The sequence below is a fragment of the Anoplophora glabripennis genome, unplaced genomic scaffold (assembly GCF_000390285.2).
Source record: "Anoplophora glabripennis isolate ALB-LARVAE unplaced genomic scaffold, Agla_2.0 scaffold277, whole genome shotgun sequence".
Taxonomy (NCBI): domain Eukaryota; kingdom Metazoa; phylum Arthropoda; class Insecta; order Coleoptera; family Cerambycidae; genus Anoplophora; species Anoplophora glabripennis.
In genome coordinates, this window is record NW_019416368.1 from 435,022 (window position 1) to 460,280 (window position 25,259).

Below are 25,259 nucleotides of genomic sequence, written 5' to 3' on the forward strand. Positions count from 1 at the left end.
CTAAGGTTTTTGAGCGTATGAAAACGAATTTGTTAGTTCATTTTTAAATTTAAACAAGTATATACTAGGTAGAGTATTTTGTCATTTAAATAAGTAGAAGTTTTTTACAGAAATTGAAATTTTAAGTTTATTGTTATTTTCAGAATGCTATTAATTAATTTCTTTAATATTCTGTATTATTTACCTTTAGCTATAATCTAGAAGCGTATATTTTACTCTAAAGATATGTCATTTACTGCATTAATAAATCTTCTTAAATTTATTTAATGTTATTTTTCCATTATTTAAGTACCTACGTCGTAAGTATCACCTTAAAAAAATATGTAAGTATTTCTAAAAATATTCCAAAGCAATAATGCCTATTTTTTTCTTAAGAATGCTATGGAGTTTCTTTGTTTTTCGCTAAGTGATTTTAATCATGATCACCACAAGTTATTTCGAGTACAGCAGAGGTGTTTGAGCAATTTCAGAAAATGCATTGAAGTTCAAGGTGCACATATTGAACATCTTACTTATAACAGTCCTTCTTTTTTCTTTTAAGTCTATAGAAACCAAGAATTTTACAAAATTGTTAGAATCACATTTTTGATATATTTTTATTCAAACTTCTTTTTTGAAGGCGAACAACTCCACAACGAGGCCCAATAGGAATTTTTTTTTATGAAGTACTACAACTATTTTGACATCCCCTGCACACCCCTTCATTTTTGACATGACCTTTCCGGACACCCTGTATATGGAATTGTACATTTTGTACGAATTACACAAAAAGTGTAAAACGTGTACGTACTTAATTTGACTTGAATGGTATGACGTAATTTTACATTACCTATTGCGGTGCCAATGATCTATTGTGTAATTCTACATAAAATTTTTATGTGTAATCAGTTTCGTTTTTGTGCTGAATTAAAAGTTCCTTTTTTTCTCTGTGTAGTATTTAAAACGGGTAATTAAATATTATGTTTTGATATTTTCATCGTTAAACCACAGAAAAGAACATACTCATTTAAATTAGATTCATATAAATAACATTATATTACTGAGTATTTGTCTGTTTCCTGTGACACAATTGGCTTTATTACTTCAATAAAAAAATAAATAGATCGCAATAAAAGCCGCCAAACTGCAATTTTCTAAAATCAGTCCAGCGTTGAAGTCTTTACGGTCTGAAGTGAGGGGACAGACATGTTTTTTTGACAGGCAGAAAAGGGTTAGCTTACCGGGTCCCTATTTGTTTTCATTTTAAATGCTACTTATTGATTAGAATTTTATTAAGGCTTTCAACTGCCAACGGATTTGGTAATTAAAAACTCATTAACGGTTAGGGCGTAACCTAGAATATTTGTTGGGCCTCATTTATTTCGTAATAACCTCAAAGTTTTCGATTATTGGATATAATTCTATGTTTATCTTTCACGTATATGTGGTTGACAAAAAGTGTTTTGTGCATACTCTGACAAATTTTATAAAATTACAATCAAGATCATTTTGACGTCACATGTGTTAATGTAGAATCAAGTTACATTAAATGTGCAAATTTACAGTTTTCTGTAAATTTACCGAGAAACATAATATTCCACGTTTTTTACTTTGCCAAACAATCGATATATATTAATTAACAACATCTAAAGCATAATTTTAATAAGAAACATTGCATTTTTAATTAGAAAGCACCCTATGATACAAACCTAAGTATTACTACTTTGTAATATTTCTATTAAGAATCTACTTTTTTACATACAGAGCCCATAAATGTTTACACGTGATCCCTGATCTTAGACAACCCAACATTGTAGGGTTGGTACTGGTAACGAAAAATCACTAAATCTTGGCGCCACCAATATTAATGATCCGTTTACAGTGAACAATGGCAAACTGTTACGCTGATTCTCGAGATAAATTACAAATTATACCCACCACAGTTGGTGAAACAGATTGCTGTGTTTTAATGTAATTTTGATCTTATTGTTTTAATAATTTTTAATTTTACCGAAATTTAATTACCAACATGAAAGAAAGAAAATTACTGACCACGTGGCTTCTGATCATTTATGATGGTTTTGTATCTCCCGATCAATATCGGGACTCTCAATAGAGTCGCTCTCAATAAAAGCCTCAAAAATTTGACCATGTAGAGATAGTTTGAACAAATTATTTTGTATAAAATTTCACTAAATTATGTGATATTTTAAAACTAACTAAAAAATTTTCAACATTCCCTCTTAAGTATTATTTTGAACAATTATTTTGTGAAAAATTGATATATGTATTAAAATGGAACATTCCTACATTTGCTAAAGTATAAAAATATTGATTTGTTTTTTGGAAGTATTCAAAATATTTGTCGGCTACCTGAATATTAAAATAAGTTACAGTGGCATATTCAGAATTTTGTTGTCACGGGGATTAAAACAACTCCGAAACTGTATACCCAGTTAGAATTATTAAATGATCGTAAGAAAATCATAAAATGTTTAAACTGTAGACTGATTCAAATTACAAAAAGGTACACAGTATTTTGCGCAAACTTTTCGTGACTTTTCAAACCTGAAACGTTCCAACTAGTTCTTGAAATACCTATAATGAAAAACTGAAAACATATTTTTATTTTGAGCTATGGTTGACTTTTTATGTTCGTAAAAATAATTTAATGTGATATTGTTTCTAGACATAAGATACCGTATTGATTACAATGTAGTTAATTCACTGCTTTTTGAGATGCCATAGTCAATTTTCTTATGTGCGCTATATTGGCTTTTTATATGATTTTGACACTTATGGTTAAATGCGGGAAAAAAGTATGAATTCGAAATATAAGAGCTAATCTATAATTAAATGACTTAGTTTATGAGATAAAATAAAAATAATATTTAAATGTAATTCCATGGTGGCTGAACATGAAATTTCATAAAAAATATAATATGTCATTGGATTTGTAATTTTTTTCTTCATAATGACAATGCTAACTACAGGGTGTCTCACGAAGGAGTGCGCAAAATTTAAAAAGACATTCCTTAGGTAAAAATAATTAAAAAGTATTGACATAAACCTTAGCTTCAAATTCTAAAAACAAAAAATTATATGTTTTAAAAACATATGATAAAAAAAAATCACACAAAATCATAAAAATTCACAAAGTACAAAAATTCGCAAAATTTTATAGGATAATATCTGCATGTGGTACTTCCAAACTAATCATGCTAGTAATTACGTATTTTAGTTTCCAGTGCCGTAGACATAAGGTCACCCCTTTTCAAGCATAACTTCTACGACTACTACTTTTTGAAATATTTATACATCCTTGGTTAAAGCAAGAATATTTCTGAAAAAATACTTAAAATTCCTATCGTGATGCAAGTTTTTTGTTAAATCTAATAATTTTCCAAATTGAAATAAAATATCCGTTAAATTATTAAGAGCCATTTGAGTATGTATCCTTGTGCCTAATTTATAAAACAAAATATTGTGACGGAATTATTACTTTTTAATGTATGAAGTTTTCCCAACTATGACACTATAATTTTTCAGAACACTATAACAAACCTTATAAATTGCTCTGTCATTTTTGTATTTTCTATTTTACGTTTTTTAGAGTATAATTATTTGAATATTTACTTTTACAGGGTCAACCAAAATTATGTATTTATTTAAGTGGAATGAAATTACAATAAATGTTCAAACTGATGACCTTCAGCAATGATGCAATGTCCGGCAGTAAATTCTGATGTGCTCTTTTAACTCTTCTAAACTGTTTGGTCGACTTTGATAAATTTGGGTCTTCAAGTATCCCCATAAAAAGAAGTCTAGTGGAGTCAGATCTGGAGATCTTGGTGGCCATTCGATCGATCCTCTCCTCCCTATCCACCCACCACGGAAAACGTTATTTAAGTAAGTTCATACATCAACGATGTAGTCTAGGGGCGCCCCATCTTGCTGGAAACACAAATCATTTCTATTTGAAAATAGCTTCAGTAGCAACAGATAACCCTTCAGAAATTCTAGATATCGAGGACTAGTTAAGCTCTCTTCAAAAAAGTATGACTCTATAATCTGGTTGTTTATAATTCCAGCCCAAACCTTCACCTTTTCTGAATATTGTGTGCAAGACTCCTCCATCCAATATGGATTTTCATTTGCCCAGTACTGATACGTCTGGCGGTTTACGTGGCCGTTGAGCATAAAAGTAGCTTCATCTGGAAAATGTGCCTTTTTTTTTATTAATCTCCGATCTCTGGTAGATCGTTCCATAATGGTTTTGCAGAATTCGATTCATCTATCAAAGTCATCTTCTATCAGCACTTGGACCAGGTGTACTTTGTACGGATTCCTTTTTTAGTCTAACTCTAATAACAGTTGATTGGTGTAAATTATTATTCAGTGCAACTTGTCTCGAGCTAGTACCAGGATTTCTTGAAACGCAAATACTACGTTAAGTTTGCTGGCCTCAGAAATTGTTTGTCTTCCACGTTTGAGGAGATCTCTAACATGGCCTGTTTCTCGAAATGTTTTCTCAATTTTACTTATTAGATATTGATTGAGAAACGAGTTCTCAATTGGGGTATTTAGCATTAAATAAATAACCAACTACTGTGTGAGTCCTTACTTTATCTCCACAGCCAATCATGCTTAAAATTTCGATTTGTTCGGTTTCTGTAAGCTTCATTACTAAATTATACTGATTTAAATAGTTTATGACTATTTCACTCCTATCAAATTGAACCAAACAAATAATTGTAAAAGTGACAGCAGAGTGATTTAGAATGTAGTACGTTTATCAATTAATGTATTTTTTCCGAATCAATAAAAATGGTAGAAAACACTACGATATTTTAATTCCACTAGCGATCCTTAGCATTAGTTCAATGAATGACCATTTATTGTAATTTTATTGTACGTCAGTAAAAACATAATTTAGGTTGACCCTGTAGAAATAAATATTCAATTGGATAGACGATTAGGAGACCTTTCAAATGAGGTGTCTCATGACCCGCTTGTCAAATAGTCCATTATGTCATTACATCAGCACTGGTGACATAACGGCTCTTAAATGTATATCACAAGATGACCTTTCAAAATTGATGTTTTTGGATTTTTTAAAAAGTCGCCCATTTTTTAAATAATGATTTTATTCCATACATTTGCATCATGTGCCATTTAACACTCCCGCTGCCAATATCTCCGAAATGAAGAAATTTATTTTAGTTCCGGAAACTGGGGTTGTTAGGTCCCTCGAATAGCTTCAAATTGTAGTTAGAACTGTTAGTTCAAATCTTTCTGTATAGATGGCGTTGCGATACTAAAAATGTTTTTGATCGCTGGAATATGGAAATACAGTCCATCTGAAAGATTGTTAAATTTTAAGTAATTTTTGTAATATAAAGTTTTTCCCTATATTTACTTGTTTTCGAGATATGTCGACTTCAATATGCAATGTATGATATAACAGGAAAATCTATTATTTTATCTAAATCACATCGAGACAAAATATTCTTTTAAAATATTGTTATAATGACTTTATACACACCACATACTAACTAACAAACATTAATCAGAAAAAAACAAATGATCAGCTACAGAAAAAAAATTGTACAATGGTAAATCGTATATCTAGTATAGTTAAATTGAAAGACGCAAACTGTAATTATTAGAAACCTAATATGTGTCATCTGTCATTGTTTTATTGTAAACAAATGACATGAGCGACCTATGACTGCATTTTTTAATAACATTTGATAAAATGCGGTTCGTCTCTGACCCTTATAATATTTACAATAGTACAATTTTTTTCTGTAGTTGATCATTCGTTTTTTTTTTTATAATTTATTGTTTGTTAGTTACTATATGATGTGAATAAAGCCATTATAACAATATTTTAAAAGAATATTTTGTCTCTGTGTGATTTAGATAAAATAATAGACTTTCCTAGTATATCATTCATTGCATATTGAAATCGACATATCTCGAAAACAAGAAACAAGTAAAAATAGGAAAAAACTTTATATTACAAAAATTACTCAAAATTTAACGGTCTTTCAGATGAACTGCATTTCCACGTTCCAGGGAACAAAAAATTTTTTAGTATCGCCACGCCATCTATACAGAAAGATTTGAACTAACAGTTCTAACTCCAATTTGAAGTTATTTGAGGGACCTAACAACCCCAATTTCCAAAATTAAAATAAATTTCTTCATTTCGGAGATATTGGCAGCGCGAGTGTTAAATCGCACACCCTGTATGTAAGGTTTTGTATTTAGAATAAAATTCCGGCTAATAAGCACAACACAAAATATGTTTTACCTATAAATAAGCAGATCATACCTCACACCATCATATTTTACAGAAAAAAATACTTTGCCTATATTATCTCTTCCACGAATAATACTAATTACCTATACAAATTCGAGTCCCTTTTTCCCAGTCATTAATGTAATTAGTTATGACAAAATTTTACTTAACTATCGTACCTAAATGTCGACTATAATATAAACACACAAACTTGGATTTGGGTATTCATACAGTATTATTATACTTTCGCTACTCATTAATACTATTTCTGTGTACTGAACAGGTACCTATCTACAGTAATGAATACGAATATTGAATACTGTTTATTAAAATTATAATAAAATAAAATTTAATTCTGATTACACAAATATTGTATTGAATACCACTTGAGTTACATCTATGCAATCCATGCAATCATCACCTGAATTACATGAACCCTTTAAACTAGCTGCGAATTCAACTGCACTGAACTCTTTTAATGATTACTCCCTCGACTCAATGCTACCAGGGCCAAGCTACAACGTGTCAGATTTATATCAAAAACATTCTTCTACTGATTTCCACAATTTCGTATTGTGGTCAAATGGTAAGAGATTCCCATGCTATGCGGAATATCAGGCCCGGCTTCCGGTTCCGGGCAGGTGACCGCAGTAGCGCCGCCTCGGCTGACCAGGGAACTACGCTTGCTTGATGGTGCGGAGAGCCACCCACGCCTGTTTTGATCTAATTGAACCCCACATGTATCTCGTTCGATTTGATTTTGATTTCGCACACGTCCCTTAAGCTATGTGATTGTGTTCTGTAATTCCCTTATAAATTATACATAGAAGGTTCGAACTATGCGTTAAAACCTCTTTTGGATGCCCAGTCAATATAAATTAAATTGTTTTTAAATTATTATTTTTAATAACACCTAATCTTATAATTTGATAACTTATTCATGGTGCTCTATTAGCGTGTAGTACATTTCATAATATTATAATTATAAAAAAATATTTTATTCCATCAAGTTACCTTTGAAAATTTCTAGCTCCATAACAACGCCGCGTCGTTCTTTTGTCTAAGAGTGACTATCTTGACAGCACATGTCAAAATACATTTAGTGTGAATAATTTTCTCGCAAAAATGGCATGTTTAAATTAAACCGAGCATATTGAAGTTTTAATGTTAATAGGATATGGTGATAGAGGACGAAGTAGTAGATATTTTTCATGAATTGCATCCGATCGGGAACGTATTTCTAAATCAACCGTTTCAAAAACATTGCAGCGTTTTCATGAAACTGGAGGTGTTACAGATTGACGAAAAAGTGAAAGACCAGTAAGCGTTACAAATGAAGAAAATTCTTTGAATGCCATGTTAGATGTGGTGGTAAATCCAATAAATTCGACAGAGCGGAGGGCTTTACATCTTAACATAATCGATATTCCATTCAATAAATTTGCAAACGGGAAAAATTATATCCATATAAAATTCATTTGTTACAAGAATTGTGTGAAGACGAAACTTTTCCTGATAAATGGATTGGACGCACGTGGGCAAGTTAATGGCCAACTAGGTCTTCCGATATGACCCCCCTTGACATTTTTTCTGTGGGGTTACATAAAAAATGCAATCTACAAAAATTTAGATTCACTACAAATTTTTGTTCAGCCAATTCATTACTGTTAAGAGGTAAATGGTAAACACTTTGAGCATCTTATAAAATAAAATGAATGAAAATATTTGTTGTTTATTAAAACTTGTCTTCTCTCTTTTTTTATTCTGGCTTTGAGAATAGTAAAAAGTTACTTTGAATGTTCGATATCTCCAAAACGGTTAAGTTTGGGTACATGATATCAATTTTGCTTGGAATTCCGAGAAGAATTGAAACATGGAATTATATACAGGGTGTTCCATTAAAGAAAAAGCAACTTTGTAACGTCATGCCATTTTGACTGATCCTGTATACTTAATTTTTCTTGATTGTAATAGATTTTTAAAAACCCTAAAACATTTGTCTCTTATGATTTTTCAATAGTTATCTTACTTTACTTAGATAATCGACCGTTTCCATACATATCAGCGACATCTGTTAACATTATAATTATAAAAAGGAGAGGATTCTAAAATATGCAGGATGGAAACATTGGAGAAAAACATATGTTTGGTTTATATGTATCTCCGAAATGCAACATTTAAGTATTTACCATTTTTTCTAAATGGAAAGTCAAAAAAAATGAAAAGGGTAAAATGTTATATGAACATCTCTGTGAATCTAGCCATATAACTTGATAACATAATACAAATACATGGTTGTCTAATAGTATGGCTCTGCGATTATGTATAAAAAAATGTTTGCACAAAAGTGGAGAGCGATAAAAAATATATTTATTTAAACTGTACTGTGTGGTGGTGTACCTAGTTATTTTTTTCTTCCATCCTATACTTCGAAAACTCGTTTAAATCGATATAGAACTTTTTGCTTAAAATTGGTTGATCTGGTAAGGTGACGGATCACCCTGTATATTTCTTGATGATAAAAATTATTCCTAAATAAATTAGGTATAACTTAATAAAGTGACTCGTGGTCTAAAAATATATTCTATAGGTACGAGACTTACAAAAAAAATAATCGTGAATCAAGAAAATATACCAACATATTTTTTAAATGTCGATGTCGCTTCGTGTTTTTAATTCAATAAATGTCTCTAAAAAAACTGCCTTTTCAAATATTACTACTAAGAAAAAAACAGTTTTTGTTACTGAAAATATGATATCCAGAATCCTCTTATTTACAGTTTGCCATGCCAGGTCCAGGTAAATATCCAGAAATAAACGTGCCACGTAAAGGAACTAATTAATAACTTAGGTCGTCGTTAAAAAGTAGGCAGGAGCGAGCAATATAGTACAAGGGTCTTGGGTTCACGCAAAGACTGCATTAGCGGTAGGACCTAATAGTAACGGTAATTACAAGACTTACATGAGCTGTTGCTAACATTCAGGAAACATTTCGTAATAGCCTTTTAGTAATTTTAACAAATTAGTTAAGTTAGATGATAACGTAAAGACGATAAATGCTTTTCAAAATTGTATCTACAAAGCCAGTGCACAGCATGTACTTCCAAAATTAAATTATTACTCACGAGTTCTCCATTGTACATATCACTGAAAAGTATTAACGGGACAAAAATTGTACTAGCGGAAGTACACAATAATACTTGATATAAAATTGGCGCATTTATCACATATTTGAAAAACAGTTTTTAAACGGTATTAATAATTACATAATTTATAAGAATATGATGCATATTTCTGAAAATACTTTTTTCTACAATTACTAATGCGACTGCCAAACATATACAGGGTACTCCTTGCTTAAAATTAACACGATCTGTTTTAATGAATAAGATTTTTTATACATCAAATCCAGTTAAAGTACAATACCAAATATGGTTTTTGGCTAGTGATGACTGCTGAAATCCACTCACCTGAAGTCAAATAAATTAATTTTATCTTTTTGAAAATTTAAATTTCGTGAAAGAATTATGGAAATTGTAAAAATTATTAACCTTTAAAAATTTTGATAATAGCGAGTTTTTGAACAATTTAATTGTATCACCTCACAGTTATCTCCAAGATCAATACATCCAAGGAGTCTGTGATATTCACTAGATAAAAATGAATGTTTCTTGAATACTGGAAATTATTATTTAAGACATTGTACATGACAAATTGGCGCCCCACGTTGGGCGCCAATTTGTTGTGTAATTTATTTATTGTGTATTTTATTATGTATATAATTTATATTTACGTAATCTTATATCTCAGATGGTCAACAGGAAAAATCTACTGGGCGCCAGTCTCAGTGAGTTTCTTTTTTTTCTTTTTTTTAATTTAGATTTCTTTCGACCAAGACAAAATAATTCTCAAATTAAAATTTGGGTAATACAAAAAATTTACTTATTTTGAAATTGATAACAAAATTCTTCAAAAAAATTAAATTTGAAGGTAATATTTTCTCCTATATATATATTAAGCAGGTGAAGGTAAGTAGATTTTTCTCGTTGACCATCTGAGATATCTGAAGATTACATAAACAATAAAGTAGACAGTAAATAAATTACATAACAATATCTTCAATTTACTTCAAAAATGGTAGGTAACAAATCTATTAAAATTTTTATCACATCACGGTATTTTATTACGGCATCCCAGTTATTATAAATATTAAAGTTAGCGGTCTTAAACGTTATTAAAAAAATATGTACACTTTTGAGTTCTACGCGAAAAAAATGTATGCGGCTGCAGTCATCAATATTTAAAAAAAAAGTGACTAACCGCTTAATGGATCATTTTCGTGTTTTGGCTTACAAAAACCGAAAATCTGTTTGATCTGAAAATTTCTTTCATGTCTAAGGTAAAAAAGTGTTTATGAAGGGAAAAATAAACTCGATGACGTTACAACCCTTAGGACGATAAACTTACCAAAATGGAATTTTAAGTTAAATATACAGTTATTTACTATTACGTGCTTTTTTCCTGCAAGGGACAATTTTGGAACCAAAATAACATCCTTTATAAAGTTAATTGAAACTTAAAAACCAAAAACGAGAAATCCTGCGTATGATTTACGAAAATAATTCAGGATCAGTTTTAACGAATTTATTAAAACTCTTATCACCCGTTGTATATTAAAATATAATATATTTATATGCGTAGGTATACCAAAATTTTAGTCAAGTCCAAATATATTGCCGCGCATAATTCTACAACATATGTCCCGTTGCCCATTAAAAATGCCTATGGTAGGATGAGTGTATGCAAATATCATGAATTAACAGGGAACAAGTAGCGGACTCTCAGCACGAACTATATAAATCACATTGAGCTATCCAGCAGCGTATGTACGTATATGACAAATTAACTTGAGCATATCACCGGTGGTACGATGTTTTTTTGTTGTCCAGTGTCGCTTTACCGGTAATTCTACACTGTCTCGCCGGGTGGGGTTTCAACCTACGTGCATCTACAAGGGGCCCTCACTCACACGTCTCCTTGTAGTTGCTCCTCTGCGATGTCCAAGTGTTACTTGATCCTATACGGAGATCTTTCCTTACAGTAAATGGTTGATATTCTGCGGTTGATAAAATTAATGTGGATATCTAATGTTGTGATACTCGATTTACCGGAAAATCACGCACCATACTTCCTATTCCTGTTGATCATCGCTATTTTAACTAGCCAAAACATTTAAATTAGTACACTATTAATTTATTATAAAGTATACAAATATCAGGTTAGTTTCGCATTTTTTATATAGAGAAAAAAATTGTATAATATTGTTCCATTGGAACTGATTGCAACAATAAGTTAAAAACCCATAATGTCTCATCAATATTTAATTATCTTATCTAAATATTTGAAAACAAACAAACAAACAAACTGATTTTACTACGTTTAAATGTCAGTCTGCTCAATTCAAGGAGAGCTGCTTACTTACTGCAATTTTTTTATCACTTCTTCTCACAAATATTTAGTAACAATATCTCTACCCCGCTCTCTAATTCCAAAGACTAACGTTGAAGTCAGAGTTCTATTCGTGAAACAGGGCGACAGATTTATCCAGCAGGTCATATTTGCGTTTAGGAACGACTTGCATTGGTCAACTCCAAACCACTCTTCAATGCAAGAATGAGGGAAACCTAGAAAACCTCTTTAATTATGGAAAATGTAGTTGAACCCATTAAAACTACTCAGTCCGCTGTGTAACATTACTGACTTGATGATTTCAATACTAAACGAAAACATAGTATAGAACGTTTTTGACAATTTTAATGAATTATGACAATATTAAATTAAAATTGACTAATAATTACATTCAAATGCAGAGCTAAATGATTACAAACCACGTGATCATTAATTTCGGTAAAATTAAAAATTATTATAAAATTACATTAAAACACAACATTCTGTTTCACCGGCTGTGATTGGTGTAATTTTCCACGAGATTCAATCACTGATCGCATAATTACGAGCGTAGGTGTATCGGTTTGTTACTGTTCATTATAAACGATCATTAATATTGGTGACGCCAAGATTTACAGATTTTTCGTTACCATTATTAGTCGCGCAATGTTGAGTGAGGGATCACGTAGCTTGTAAACATTTATGAAGGCTCTGTATAAGAACGATTATAAGTATACTAAAAAAACTCGTATTTAATACACATGTACCTAAATCTCAGTGAATATTTTCAAATAACTCACTCTGAAGTTATTTTTCCCAGTTAGCAACATTGTAAGTCCTGCCAATTCAATCCATCATCCCATTGCTAGGTCATCTGCTTCCGAAACTAGTTAAAAATTGCAAGGTAACTGTATTTAAGTTATCTCTGGTGATACTATTTTAAATATTCCTCCTATAACTTTTCTTTTTCCACTATTATACTATTGCTGGAAATTATTCCGCAAGTGTTAAATACCTAGTTGCTGACGCCGAATGTCGCGTCACTCTAAATTGCAACTAATGCTAATCTTTTGACTCGTACCACACACACTACAACTTAGGTCTTGAAACGTAGCAGTCCGATTAGGATTCGTTTAACCAAATCACTAGATGTAACTAAATAATGTATATATTCTAAATCTACTCGTCATATTAGTTTTTGTTTTGTAAAAATTAAAAATTTCACCACTAGACTATAATTAAAACTAATGGAGGTAATTGATATAGAAATTTATTGATAGAGGCTTCATTTCCAAGATACAGGGTATCAACAATAAAATTAGTTTTAGTCATATCCCGAAAACCTGCATAACAATAATTACCATTTTCAAATTTTACATTGAATAATAATATTCTAAACTTCTATCATCAGGTACAGTTTAAAATGAATTGAAAAATCCAGGGCATACAATATCATTACAAAGTATTTTTTTTAATAAATGGTCTAAAGTGAAAAATATGCCATATTTATAATATCCGCTGACATTTTACTTCAAAAATTATCTTTTGTTTCTAAAGTACCACCATTTTCAAGAAAAGCTAGTTTTCATGCAGTACTGCATAATACATTATTTGTTACACAGACCAACAAAAAGATTAAACCATAAACCAGACCTCAGAATTGCTCCATCACGTCGGGTTTTCAAAATTTCCTAAACTAAAAGTGAGAAAAACGTTTTTTGTTATATTTGGGGTAATCAAGAGGTAATAATATCTAAATATACTACTTTTATTATTCCATTTGAATAGTTCGAATATGTTCTTTTCTTTTCCAGAAATTATTGAAATTTATTAGTTTCGTATTCGATATTTGGAAATTGACTAGCATCAGGTGAAGACCCAAATAGAGAGAAGAATCGAATTTCAAACACCAGAAGAAGAAGAGTAATAGTTTCAGATGTTATAACGAGTTTTGTGGAGAAAAATTACCTCTTTGTGTGTTTTCGCACGTTTAGGTTAGAATATTTTTAAAACCTGATGTGATCGAGTAAGATGGTGGTAGGAGTTGGATTCACAGTATCGAAAACTTTCAGGAAAGTATAATCTAGTTTTTCTGTCGACCTTTGTTATTGTTTATAAATCCCACCTCTACCTGAACTTTCCGGTTTTTAAGTTAAAAAAAAAATGCTAAGTAATAAAGGTGTAGCTCCTAATTAGAATTACTATGGTAATTGTGGTCATATTACCATATGTGGTGATATTGAATTTTGTAATTGTGTTTTTAAAAAGTGTTAAACAAAACGTATGATTTTTTTTAAATTGAACAAACACACTGTATATTATTTTACTTCCGAATAGGACGTTTTTCAGGATAAGGTTTTTTCAGGGACATTTTCAGGATAAGGTGTAGTGAGTTTACCTTTAATGTTAAGGAAGATATTGCTATTAGAATTTGACATAAATGTATTATAAAATTGCAATTATGGTCGCAGGAAAGACATTATTGAGTGCGATTTGAGTGCAATTTCATTTAAATTTTTCATAGTGTAATGAATTCTCGAGATTTCTCTGAATTTTTATATAAAATCTCAACCTTTTTAGCAACTATTATGTTTCTTGTTTATTAGTTTTAACTATAGATGTTCCTTCAGTTAAATTTAGAAAATATATTTTAACTTCTTGTTCATCTTCAGAGATATGTATATTTTATACTTTGTGAGCGTGCGGCTGCAGTGTGGTGTGTGATGTATTTGTATGTGTGTGTTCATGCTATGGTGCGAACGAAAGATTAATCAACAAATTCGTTTTCTTAATACGTATGTTATCAAGAACAAGAACTAAAGTAAAAATTGGTTATATCTGCGGTAAAGAACATTTCCCAACAAATCATAGCTAAGGTTCGCTACCTTCGCCCACACGAAGATCAACAGAAGACATGATGTTAATAATTTGCGCGGAAACACTGGAAGATTACATCACGACGGACGGTAAAGGATATTTTATTCCGATGATTGAAAAATTCGACAAAATTTGTTGTATTCGATCGTGTTTTTTTTAAGGATGTTCATATTAAACCGGTCATACATCCGAAGAACGTTTCCAATCACTTCGCTTTGTCACCCCCTTTGTAACTGATGAATGCAAACATCGATGGATGCCAGAAGTTTCATGAAAGTCCACTAGAAACGTTCTTTCCTGATGTAAGCAAAACTGCGAACGATTGCAACTGCTGGCAACGCGAACGATTGGAAACATCGTCCGGCTTTAAGGGAACGAATTTGTTACCTACCCTCTATTCACTGTAACACGGGGTAAGTAATAATTAGATGTGAATATTTTAGCCAAAATAAATTAATTGATAGAAAATACCTTCAAATACTCAATCGTCTGTAACTGATAACTGTAGTAGAAAATTATACATTTTTTCCTCTAGCGCTATGCAATAGTATTACCTTTTACTTTAAATTCGATGACTTTGAAAAAATATCCGTTTTTTCAAAATTTCTACCAACAAAACATAACAGAAAACGAAAGATTGTTTGAGGTGATCTTGGCTATATCTATATTTTCGGTAAGGAATAAGTTTATATCTATGTTTAGCTACCGCAAACACTCCTCAGTGATGTTTCATTGAAATTAAACATTTTTTTTCACATAATTATTTAAATGTAGGTTAAATGCTTTGATTTAATTTGTGGAAACATTAGCGAAATTTTTAACACCTAATTAAGATTCACCCTGTATACTTATGGGTCTTTGACATGTCCATTCATGTACATCAAATTGGTCACAACATTTTCACTAAAATTATTTATGATTACATTTCAAAAGTAGCATCAGAAGATATAGAAATTTATAAGCATTCCTTATTGCAAGATATAAAAAGAATATTCATTAACATTTTGTTTAAGAAAAAACTGGGAAATTTGAATATTGCATTAAAATATGGTAATTGGCGTTGCAGTCAATTCGATAAAGGCACGTAATTAAGATGAGGTTGTAAAATGCACGAATTGTTTTGATTCAAATCATTGCTGAATAAGACCTTGAGCAGATATCTACCAAGTTAAAATATTTTTGGATACGGTAAAATTTAGAAAAACTAACAGCGATAAATAAAATGGGGAATTCGAATATCGTGAAACAAATGGAATGTCGAAAGAAGAGCTCATTTTCTTTTTTGTTAGATATTTTATTTATCATTCAACATATATTCGCGTTATTTTTTTTCTGGACAAATGGCAACAAATTAAGGTAAGTGAGATACATTTTAGGTTCATCAATTTAGGGCACAATAATAATTAAATCAAGGTGAACTTATTATATACAATTCGTTAATTTATATAAATTTAAATCAAACAAAAAATGTTTGGTTTGTAAATATGACTTATCAGAAAATGTTTTTGCAAAATGATTTAAATTTACTTTTATTCATTATATCTCCATCCACATAGATAATTTTCCAAAGAAACATTAGAAATATTAACACACTTTCTTTGAGAAGGGTCACATCGAAATCGCGTCAATAAAATCCCATAAATCATAATGATTTTAGTAAAGTACACAAACTATTTAGTCTTGAATAATTACTGAACATGACCTTGTATGCGGCTGATTTTTAATATTTTTTCGACACGGCTAAATTAAAGAAGTAAATAGCTTGGCATCAGTAGCAAAATCGAAAGAAGTGCGAAAATGCGCAATTTATTATATAAATTTTGTTATACATGACGTTAATATTAGTTATACGGTATGTGTTATATATGTACCTATATGTAATGAATTATTAAATCAATTAGGGAATTCCGAAAATGATGACAGAATTTCCACATAGGTAAATGATAACATACATACTCTGGATGGGCACCTATTCGATGACCCCTATAGCAGCTAGAACTTGAAGTAGTCTTGTCTTAGTAAAAAATATTAGTGTTTTTCTCTTTCAAAAAATATATACCTAGATGGTTTGTCATACTTATCTCGAAAAACAAAAACAGCAGTTTCGTTTCTTTTTGTAGATTAAAAAAGGGACGGAGTTACCCTTCGCTAAAAAGAATTTTTGTAGCTACGGAGAAAAATAAATTCTTACAATTTGTGGAATGTAAATACTTGTAGAAAAGTATTCGAAAATTGGGTACATTGTTTTTTTTAGAACATATCACCATACACCGAATATTTATTACAAAACATAAAAATTCCATTTAAATATTGCTCGTATTATTCTTTATTCCTTTATTCAAATGCATCGTCTTAGCTTTTAATTCCTCAAATATGTCGTGACCTCGATATTTGGAACAATTTTTAAAATTAATTTTATTTACAATCTTATCAAACATGTCAATTTTTTTACATATATAAAATTGGCTTGTATAGGGGCTTATGCAATAAAAGGTTTTATTGAATATGTTTATGACATTATTTCAGTTAAATGGTGTATCAGTATTATATTTGTTAGTAATTTTTAATAATGTGTACATCTACTTTGCAATTAACACAATTTCCAATAAGAATTATAGGCTACTCATAACTCCTCAATGTAGCAGACAGTACGAGGTCTGTTCAGACAATAACCGAAGTTTATTTCCTTAAACTTATTATTCATTTTATTCATTATTGGTGCTTGTCTCCTTCAAGGTACTCCCCTATTCACACTTTTCTCGGCGGTGTTTCATTTGAAATGGCCTTTAAAGTCTGTGACGAATTTGCTTTGATAAGAAAATATCGTAAGGAGCCAGGTCTGGTGAGTAAGGAGGGTGCGAGAGAACATTAATCTGATTTTTGCAAAAACTGATGAATTGACATAGCTGTGTGCGCGGCCGCATTGTCATGGTGCAAGAACCATGAGGTATCTCGCCACAACTCTAGACTTTTTTTTTCACGTAACCGTTGTAAAACGCCTTGGCAGTACACTATTTCACCTTGAGGCAACAATTTAAAATGCACAGTTTCATTAAAGTGTAAATTAGTGAGCGTCACTTTCATATTGGATAAAGATTAACATGCTTTCTTGGGGCGTCAAGATCCTTTGCCAATCTATTTTGATGATTGAACTTTCGTCTCAATGTCGTGGCCGTAAAAGAAGCTTTCGTCTTTCATTATGACACTTTGAATGAATGTTTCATCGTCATTGGACTGTTCAAAGAGTTACCGAAAAACGTCAACACGATTTTCTTTCTGTTATTTGGTCATCGAAGAAGGAACAAATTTTGTTGCAACTCGATGCGTATTCAATTTTTCAGTCAAAATTTCTTGACATGACCCAATTGAGATGCTAACCTCTTTTGCAATTTCTCTGACAGTCAATCGGCGATTTTCACGCACCAGATATTTGAATTTCTGAACATGGAAGTTATCGATGATCATCTTCAGTTGACTGACGATCATTTTTAAATCGTAAAAACCATTCGTAACATTGCGTACGACCTAGAGCATCATCTCCGTAAGCTTGTTTCAAAAGTTGAAACGTTTTCGTGAAAGTTTTCTCCAGTCTCACGCAAAATTTTACGTTGCGCAGTTGTTCCAGAAAATCGTATGTTTGAAAAATCATCACTAACACTTAAATAAGTTGTATTCAAATAACAATATTACGAAAACTAAATGGGATATCAAAAATCCAAGAACATGTGGTTACAGAAGAGGTTATGCGCAACGCAGTGCTATCAACCGCATATCATTAAGTATTTCAATTAGCGCGTAATTCAAAAAGTATTTTCTGAACTGACCTCGTGTATCAATAGCAGCAATGGCATTAGAGATTTATTCTTTAACTGGCTCTCTACACAAAATTTGATTTGATTTTGCAACTTTGTTTTGAACTGATTATTTTACGTATCATTTTTCACCGTCGATGATCTCCTGCCAGTATGCCTCTTCAACATTAAAACGTCTTCTCTTGCATACATGATTGCAAATGACTGTCCGACTCCTGTGGATTGGATATCTCAAGATATTTAGAAATTTCGATTGATATTTTCTCCAATTATGGGCTGAATAGAATACTTTCCATCGCAACAGACAACAAATAGTTGACCATGCTCTGGTGACCTAATAGTGGCGTATTTCTATGATTTCAACCTTATCTCCCAAGTCTCTCGTTTTATCGTCGACAGTAAAAGATGGATCTTGATGCTAAAATTTTCACTGTAAACTTATCACCAATCTTCCACATCTAGACCTAGAAATAACGGTGAGAAATCATGGAGAACTCGTAAAAATTACTGGGCGTGATTTTATTGTTGGAAAGTCTTGGGAAGAGGCGTCTCATCAAATGAATCATGAAAAAAGTATAGCGTCATTGTATTTTATCAACAAATAAGTCAAAAATGCGCCATTTTTCGTTCTACGCGTTATTGTAAAAAAAACTATTAATCTTAGCAAAAACGTTCAACAGATGGTTTGATCTAGAGAAACTCATCTTTAAAATGAGGCTTTATAAGTCAAAATTGCTTTATAAACAAAAACGTTATTGCAAAATTAAACGGAAAAGTGCTTTTTCTTTAATTGTTAATTACTTTTTAAATAATTAATAAAATCTTATCAAACTTTCCCAAATTGTGAGTTTTTATATCCTTAAGACATGTGGAAAAGATGGGCTCGATCGGTCAAGTACCTAGTTTTTGCAAAATTCCATTTATTTATTCCATTTTTGCAAAAAAGGCCCATTTTCAAATGACTATTCCGGGGGTAGGGTTATGACTAAAACATTCTTTTTGTGCTAATTTTCTTCGAAGGGACACCAAGTATCCTCTAGTTAAAATTTTTTTTCTTTAGTTGTAAACAAATAAAATAACCCCACGATTTTTAACTTTTGAAATAAGTTATATACACCATTTGAAAGCTCGAAAAAAAACAAAAAATGAAAAAAAAAAAGTGTCTACGACCAATAGGTCCGTTTCTCTAGATCAAATCGTCTGTTGAATATTTTTGCTAAGATTAATAGTTTTTTACAATAACGCGTAGAACGAAAAATGACGATTTTTTACCTATTTGCTGATAAAAAACAATGACGCTATACTTTTTTCATAACCCATTTGATGAGACGCCTTTTGTATTATCATTCCCAAGACTTTCCAACAATAAAATCACGCCCAGTAATTAATAAATTTCAAAATGTTTCCTTTCCTGGTCTAATCAACAATTCTTATTTTATTAAACACTTTTCTTCTGTATGCACTGGCAATACACAAATTACTGCAATCTAAAATTAGAAAATATTAGTTACTACACTCAAAGGAATTATTGAATTAAAATTACCATCATCATTCGCTAAAATAATTGTGTATTTCATGTTTGCTGACACTTTTGACTTCTTGGTATGGTATGGTATATACAAACCGCTTCATACAAACTATTAATTTAAAAAATTATTTAAGATCGATATCTTTTTCAGCCATTAGTAAACTTTCTCCATGGACTATCCATAACATAAATAAATACGACGAAACGTAAGTAATGTATATGTATAAGTAATAAATAAGGACCTAACATCACTTACCTTTTCAGTAAATTTTTAAACAAGGACGGTAGATAAATTGCAGGATAAATAACAATTCTTTCTTCCACTGTATATTTTTAACATCTGTTTTCGACCTTGGGTTATCCCGCGACTGACCTGGTGAGCTACTCGGTACGATTCGAGGACTTTAACTTTTTATGAAAATACTGCATTTCGTTGTTAAATTTCATTTCGTTCCTAATGTTGGAATATGGTTATTTCTTAAGAACCAGTGAATCGAATGCATAATTTATTTGAACACCAGTAAATACATTGTTATTAAAAAATGAAATACAAGTTTTACAATGTTTGATTATTTTGATGGTGTTACTTAAACAATAATTTTATTTCGTTATTATTATTCCATATATTAAAGTTGCAGATAATAAGTTAATATAATTTTTTTGATGTTGTCTTTTTTCATACAAAATTATTAAATGACAACACTGTTGTAAGATAGGATCCAAAGAAACACATTTCAAATGTAATTTCGAGTGGGCTTCAGTAAGATATTTCTTATTTCAGCAGAGATTACTAACTTTATGACGGAGAAATCATAATTGAATACAATTTAAAGAAAATTGAATTGAGTTTGAACTAAATAGATATTTTCATGTTACGTTAGTCAGATAGTTAAAAAAGTCATCAATTTACAATACAATTTTATATTACAACAAAGTATTTTTTTAAATTTCTATGAATATTGAAATCATTTAAACTTTTTACTTAAACGAAATTGAAATTTAATCTTGTCTATCAATGAGCCAAGAATGGAATACCCGAAAGACAAACAGATGGAGATATGATGGATGGCTTGATGGTGAGAAGAAAATCAGAATACCTAAGTATTGAGTGCTGACCAACAAAAGAACTACCAAAAGAAAGAGATGAAGGTTAAAGGAATGTAAGAACCGTATCACTGAAGGACAGATGACCGCAGTGATGAAAATGAAAGACAAGGATTATAGTGAAAGCATAATTAAACGACGAAAGGGTAGAGGTATATTTACATATTTATATGTGATAAAAATAATGAAGTTGCGTCAATAGTAAGTATCTTCGAACATGGTTTGTTTTATGCTACTAGAAATCACATAACTTATAGAAGTTATTGGGTGTTAGTTACTAAACGTGGAAAGAAAAAAAATATTAAGGCATATTTTTCTGCAAACATTACAATACACTATACAAATAATTTAAATTCTTTAACTGAATTTTATTTTTTTTTTGTAATTATTATGTTTAAGAATTATTTTGCCATTTTCACGTAAAATTTTACGTTGCACCATTGTTCTAGAAAATCACACATTTCAAAAATCTTCGAAAACTCTTAAACACGTTGCACTCAAATAATAATATTACAAAAATTAATTGGGATATCAACAATCCAAGAACATGTTACAGAGGAGGTTGTGTGCAACGCAATGCTGCTAACCGCATATCACTAAATATCTCCATTAATGAGTAATTTAAAATGTTATTATTTTCTTAACAGACCTTGTATTTGTGTAGATATTACATTCCTTGGTTGGACAATTCCCTTGCTGGTTACAACGTCGTCGGTTTAGACTTTATGACGTTTCCAGTAATAATTTTTCAAATTTAATTTACTTACTTCAAATTTTCAAAAATATTTTTGCCAAGCTGGCAGGTGACCAGTAGAAAGAAGATTGATATCTGACAACTACGTAACTAACCTTATATTATAAATTTTATTCTAATTAATTATTTTATTTATGGAATGTTAAGATCATGACAAATTGTCTATCATGAAATTTGTAACCGAAAATACTGTACGAAATAATTAAAATATATTATGAGCTCAATAAAAATAGCTAGAGATAAAAATCATTTCCGGTTAAACTTAAATCGAAATAATAACTGAGCATCGTAAACATATTTTTAATATAGTCATTTATCATTTTATGTAAATAATGACGTACCTATATTACTGGAAGGTGCTTTTCTTTAAAACATGTTTCTTTACCACATTTTTAAACGATTTTCAATTATTACATTAAGTTCCAACACTTAACATTAAATAAACAGGTGTCTAAAACTTCATATACAGAAAAATCATAAAAATTCATATACGGGCTATATCACGAAGAGGGCTCAGTAGGATTATCTCAAAAAGTGGTCAGAATTGAAAGCTGAAAATTTGTATAAAGGGATTTATCAAAAAGATCTATTCAATGAAAATAGTGTCAACTTTCTCGCACTTCCGGTTATACCGGAAGTCATCATCAACTCTGTTATTTCAAATAGAACACTATGTATATTTATGTATTTTTAAATTCTACGGCAAATTCTAGACTAATTTCATGTAAGGTACTATAGGCCAAAATGTGACAGTTTTCCAAGTTATTATCAATTTTCGAAAAAATTGAGGGGCACGTGATTTTTGAACACAAAATAACTCCGACATTTAACTTTATTTATTAATGAAATTTGGCATGAATAATTTAAAAGCAATGGAATTCAACCAGTTTATGTCAAATTTGCAAAAATTCGTACAGAGTGTTTAAAAACGTGTGGCCAATATTATGACGTTGGAGTTAAATTTACTCAAAAATTTCTATCCTACATTAATCCCAAAGTCAACAGTTCTTGTGTAAATTGGAAATTATTGAATTCAGAAAAGTCTGCGAGTATGGTGGGTTTATTTAATCAGCCTCTTTTTAATTTTCTCTTTTTAATTTAATATGCTGAATCATTGTTTTTGATGAAGGTATAACGATAATAAAAACACCGTTTATTCATCAAATCCACCGTAGATTTTTCTGTGTTGAAATTAATAATTTGCAATTTACACAAGAACTATTGATTTGGGTATAGGGAACTACAGTATCATTTTAAAGTAAATTTAATGCTGCATCCATTAATGTAATAATATACAGGGTGTACCATTTGAAGTTTTTGAGTAAATTCAACATTAACGTCACAATACTGGCCACACGTTTTTAAACACTCTGTATGAATTTTTGCGAAGACATAAACTGGTTGAATTCCATTGGTTTTAAATTATCTGTGCCAAATTTCATTAATAAATAAAGCTAATTGTCAAAGTTATTCCGTTTTCAAAAATTACTTGCATCCCTCAATTTTTTTCGAAATTTGATAACCTGAACTGTCACATTTTGGCTTATAGTATGTATTCCTTATATGGAATTAGTCTACAATTTTCCGTAGAATTTAAAATTGCATAAATATACAAAGTGTTTCATTTGAAATAACAAGAGTTGATGATGGAAGTGCGAGGAACACGACACTATTTTCATTGCGTTGAAAGATACTCAAGTTACGTATACAAAAACAACCCCATGCTTAGATACTAATGCCTACTTTTAAGTCATAACATAATAAATCTTTTTGGTAAATCTTTTTATACAAATTTTCAGATTTCAATTCTGACTACTTTTTGAGATAGTCCTACTGAGCCCTCTTAGTGATGCACCCTGTATTTATCCCTAAAATGCGGCCGGTAGAAATTATTACCGAGGAATAGCAGATTTTTTAAAAATTTCAAGCAGTGTTGTACTAAAATCTGACACAATTGTACTTGTCCCGGTTTCAGGAACGATTGTGTGACTTTTTTGTGCAAGTCGTTATTTCATTAATAAATAAAAAGTACTTTAATTCTGAATTCAAACGAAATTTTTCTTCATAGAGGTATAGCTTAGAGCGCATATTTTTTCGTTGATAGGAACTTTGTGGTTAATATGAAAAACCAACAAATTTTAAGTAATATCCGAAAACAAGGCGTCTTAAATTTTCTCTCTGCGATGAAATTAAATTATTTAGATCAAACTTCGGCTTGACCAAATTCACCTCATCCGCGAGTTTCAAAAGTTACCTGACTATCACCGGAGCTCATTCTCTAACTGAATATTAGAGTCATATGAGAAAAAGTTGTTTGAACCATTCATAAACCATAAAGTGCAGAAAGTACACAATATGTTCAAATTTATGACAGGAGAGGAACAAAATGCTAATGCAGGAAAGAGTTTCAAAGACTTAGTATGAGTACAGTGAGGACAATGTCTTTTCTAAACCTTTGCACACCACAGGATTCCGGTGATGCAAAACAAAGACCATCCAACAACTATTAATGAACGACATAACATCCAAGAATTGAAGTTAAATTTTTTAAGAAAAATGAAATAATATCGTGAAGAGTCGACAAATTCTTTATAGGGAAGAGACGTTCTAGGCACACTCGTGAAAATGCTTAGTGTGATCAAAAAAAATTATCAAAAGGCTTCGAAGACCTGTTTCAAAAGGACAACATTTAGTTACAATTCATGGTGGATGGGAAAATAATTTTATACCAAATGCGGAACTAGTTTTTAAAGTCATATGTCAAAAACTAAGTCAGGAGACTATCATAATGACAAGACCTAACAAAATTACAAAAAATGGTTTCATACGAAACTTATAGAAGCTTATACCATGTTCTGTATTAGTGATTGATAATGCACCACATCACAATGTACAGGCTGAACAATGCCCTACACCCGTATGTCGAAAGAACTAATGGAATTCAATTTGCGGATAATACTTCAGTAGAGTTATAAAATACATATAGAAATGCATAAGCCAACATTTAAAATATATAAAATCGATCAAATTTTACAGAAAGGAGGTCAAACTATACTGAGACTACCAGTACACTGCCCTGACCTGAACCCTATCGAAGTTTCACTTTTACAGACAAACAAAAGTTGAGCAATGAATTTTACACTTTTACATCAGAAGAATGGAATACTCCCTGAGAATATGCCAAAAAAAAATGAAGCAGAATTAATGACTTGACTATCGATCAAATAATTATTATTAAACTTCAAGATGATTTTTAATTTCAATATTAACGACAAAGTGAAGAAGATGTTTAAATATTATTTTTATTTTATAGTTACGTACAATGAAACTAATACAGATAAATATTAGCACAAATTTAATTTATTTTCCTCAAATTTATTAGTATTTTCAGAATTTTATACCAACTTGTAATTCTAGATTACCTGTTTAAATATGTCATATAAATCCATC